This window comes from Gracilinanus agilis, chromosome 2 (genome assembly GCF_016433145.1).
Source record: "Gracilinanus agilis isolate LMUSP501 chromosome 2, AgileGrace, whole genome shotgun sequence".
In the NCBI taxonomy this organism is placed as follows: Eukaryota; Metazoa; Chordata; class Mammalia; order Didelphimorphia; family Didelphidae; genus Gracilinanus; species Gracilinanus agilis.
Genome location: NC_058131.1, coordinates 425,651,674 through 425,656,321, shown reverse-complemented (window position 1 = coordinate 425,656,321; position 4,648 = coordinate 425,651,674).

Below are 4,648 nucleotides of genomic sequence, written 5' to 3'. Positions count from 1 at the left end.
GAGCTTCCCGATTTTGGCTTGCTATTGTTAGCCCAGCACCTTCTGGGATTTATCCTCACACTCAGGGTCTGTCTGAGCTCTCTAAGCTCCAGAGGTTTCAGGTCTCTTTGTTCTCGGGGTAGAGCCTCCTGGTTGTCCCTGGTCTGCCCCTCTGCCCGAGTCTCCTTTAGCAGTCTCAGGGCGCTGCTTCCACAGCCGTGCTCTGGTCTGCCCAGGGTCCCCACTCGAGGTCCAAGCCTGCGCTCAAGATCCTAGTCCACACCTAGGGCAATGCTTTCACCCAAGCAGATGCTCAGGAAAGTCCATGCGCATTCTTTAGCCTCTTGGCGTCCTAAGTCTTGCTGCTCTCAGGAACAGGCCCTGGAGCTGCCAATGACTTAATGGGTGCCCCAAACCTGCTTTAACTGTTGTGTGCTGGCCTTGGTACTGTAGGTGGTGTGGGGGTGGGGGAGGGGCTTCCTCAGCTCGCGCTCTAGTGAGAGCTGTTTCACCCCTTTATAGCGTGGAAATGCCCTGATTCCACATACCTTCAATGCTGCACCCTGTTGTGGGGTCCCTTCGTTCGCCTGGATTCGTTTTTATGTCCCTTTGAAGAGTCCTTTATGCTTCGTTTAGGAGAGGTTGAGCAGCTGCTTTTTACTCTGCCGCCATCTTAACCGGACGTCCTCCACTGGGTTTTACATGTGTCGTTGATCAAGATCTATTTCCATATTATTAATTTTTGCATTAGGGTGTGAATAGCGTTCTTTCTCATAAGTGTATCCGACTCTGTGTACAATGTTCTCCTGGCTCTGCTCCTTTCACTCTGCATCAATTCCTGGAGGTCATTCCAGTTCATATGTGTAGCAATCCAGGTATACATTAATTGTGATATTATTTTAAGAAGTATTCAAAAACTTAACTCTTATACTGCTAATGATTGATCTCTGCAATCCTGAGTCAAATTGAATGTTGACCTTGCCAAATCCCTAGCCCTTCCCTAAGGCCACACCCCAGAAGAGAGTCAGTTATCTCAGTCTCCTTACTTTTCCTTCAATGATCAATTAACATAGGTATCAAACATCAGTAGATGCCTTAGGCCCTATCCACCCTGGATCCTGATCTTAGCTCTACCTATTGTTTCAGATTTTGGTAGTTTGCATTTTATGATGATTACCTCATAATGTTAATGTATCAAGCCACCAGCCTCTCCCCTTCCCCCCATACTGTTGTATGTAACCCCAATAAAAGTGACAAGACATCAGTTGGCAAGAGAGCTCTCAACCATCAGAGCTCCTAACCATGAAGCTCTTGACCATCAGAGCTTACTCACTGTCTGTCTACCTTATGCCAAAACTTTCTGTGTACCTTATGCCAAAACTTTCTGTGTCTGTGTGTCTTTATTCTCGCCTTATATTCTCTTTCCATTAATCCTTAACCCGTAACCCATTTTCACTCAGTCCTTGGTTCCCCTTTCTGAGTGTCCAACCCACTAGGAATCTTCGTGGAGTCGGTGGACGGCTTCATCATGGAATTCCTCTGAGACTGATACATTATGGCACAATTGAAGGTAATGGACTTCTCTACTAGCAGCAATGCAATGATACAAGACAATTCTGAGGGACTTATGGAAAAGAACACTATCCACATCCAAAGATAGAACCGTGGGAGTAGAAACACAGAAGAAAAACAACTGCTTGATCACATAGTTTGATAGGGATATGACTGGGGATGTAGATTCTAAACGATCATTCTATTGCAAATATTAATAATATAGAAATAGGTCTTGATCAATGATACATGTTTAAAAAACCTCTTTATTTCAAATATAGGCTAATAGGGCAGAGAAAAAGTATAATATTTTGTAGAATTACTTATGAAAAAGAATGCTACCCAGCTATAGAGAAAGAACTATTGGAGTAAGAATGTAAATGAAAGCATACAATTTTTCACTTGTATGTTTGGTTTTATGAGATTATTCACTTACAAAAATGAACAATATGGAAGGATGTTTTGCATGATAATACATGTATAACCCAGATTGAATTTCTTGCCAGCTCTGGGAATGGGGATGGAAGGGAGAAGGGGAACAATTTGGATCATATAGCTTTGGAAAACATATGTGGAAATTTATTACATGTAATTGGCAAAAAATACATTTAACCAGCTGTGTGACCCTGGGCAAGTCACTTGGCCCCCGTTGCCCACCCTTACCATTCTTCCACCTATGAGCCAATACACAGAAGTTAAGGGTTTAAAAAAAATAAAAATAAAAATAAATTAAAAAAATAATAAGTCATTTAACCCCACTTGTCTACCCCTTATGGTGCTTCTGCCTTGGAACTGATACTATTGATTCTAAAATTGAAGGTAAGGGTTTTTTTTTTCTTTAAGTGAAGTTATATGGAGAAGATAAAAACTCATATCATTTAGAAAGAAATTTATTAAGTCATCTAACATAGTAGAAAGTGAGAAAAAGAGATGGGCCATTCCCTGCCCATTTGGTATCTGCAAGTTACACAATATATAGAATTCAAACAAAGGAACAAAGAAATAGTAGCTAATTGACCAACATGGAGGAAATTTCCAGATAAGATATATAGGATGCTTACCATCTCTGAGTTGGGGGAGGGAAGGAAGGGAGGGAGGGAGATGGTTTGGATCTTATAATTTTGGAAAAGCTATATTGAAAATTATTACATGTAACTGGAAAAATAAAACATCTTTGAAATTTAAATATATATACCTCATTCCCAAGGCAATTGAATGAGTGTTCCTTCTCATTATGATTTTCCACAAGCCAGTTCAAATCTTATGTCTATGTCCTTAATATTTGTCATTTTGTCATTGTCCTTTTTGTTGTTGTAATTGTATTATTTATTTAAGTTGAACTATGAAAATACAGAGAAGGGATTCAGAGGATAGTTTGCTAGCCTGAATCTTTTGCATTTTGCATTTTGCATATACAGATCACGCAGTTAGGAGTTAAACAACCCACAGAACAATTATTATTCGGTCATAGCTGCATAAATACAAAATAGGTAAGATACTAGTCATTTCACAGTTTTTGTATGTGACAACTTAATATTTTTCAACTGTTGTATAACATGTTTTGGCATGACAATGACTGAGATGACCACAGTCTCCCATCCCTGCAACATGCACAAGCAGACTTAGAAATGCAAAACTGAATACACAGACAGGACATACCCATATAACCTTTTACATAAAGGATATCAAAAAATAATAATAATAAAAGGCCCTCCAGGTCAGAGATGAATACAAACTCTTCCATGTTCTAGGAGGAGAGATCCGTGGAGAAACAGAAGATTGTGTGTAGATAGAATTCTCTTCCCAAAGCTTGTCCAACTCAGCTCATCTTACCCAGCATTCCATTTGCATACTTACTCTGTGTGAATGAACAGACGTGAACACACCTGTGTGGATGGGGGCGGGGGGTAGAGGGGGACAAAGGATAAAAGTTTTGGTATGGCACCTCCCTCTCTCTCTTCTTCCCAGAATGCTGCTGAGGAGGCTGGCTGGAAGCCAGGTGAGAAAATCCACACACATGGTCAGTTAGGTTAGATTAGGCTAATTTATCCTTCTATCCTTTTTTATTTATTCTTCTTCAAGTGATTATTAATAAACTTTATGGAAAATAACCCTTGGAGTTATTGATATTAATTTAAATTTTACAATTCTAAGTACTTTTCACGTTAATATAGTTGTCAAGTTAAGCAGAATTTTTTCCCCTCCTCCCAGGCAAACATAAAGCCAAGATATATGTAATATATACATATGTATATACATACATGTACATGTATATATATATGTAACATATATACACACAATTTCTATTTACATACATTTTATGGAAAAAGTTAAAATAAGACCAAATGACCACACATATAAACACACACACTACATGAGGAAATAAAAATTCAGACAGTGCTCAGTTCCTCTCATGTAATAAATACAGCAGTTACATATGAAACATCATAAGTATGCTTTGTTTCCATTTCTGTGCTTATTTTAAAAATATTAAGCTTCTCTGTGTGAATTTAACTGGCTTAGAGATAGATGCATGCTGTAATGAAATAATATAGGGAATAGAATAGAAATTTATCATGAGTAAGAAATACCTAGGGATAGGAGCTTGGCTATCAGCTTTGAACATTCTGGATTAGAATGCAGCTGGGAGAGAGTGTAAAACTGTTATTTTGCTGGTGTGAGAGGGGTTTGGAGCAGAGGTCCAGCCAGCAGTGACTCCTTGAGCTTGGGATCTTTGGGAATGGAGAAACTTGAAGGTAACATCTCTCAAATCAACCCTTAGTAGTGGATAGTGTCTGTTTTCTGGTGGACAGCTTACAGGCATTTTCCCCTACCTGATATCTCTTGGATTATTGGCTGTGCAAGGAGTTGGTTCCTGGTATCCTGAAGCCATCAAGGAAGCAACCTGGACCATTTGTGAGAAATCCCACTACCCAGCTCTCTATGTCTAGTCTTCAGTCAAGGCTGTCAGCCTGACTGAAGTTGGGTTGACAGAGAAACTCTCTCCTAGGACTCCATTTCCTGTCAGTTAGCTAACCCTAGTTATAGAAATACCTCTCTCACTCTCCTTCCCCTTTTTTATACATTAAAACTATTTTGTTTTCCTCCCTGTTTGTTT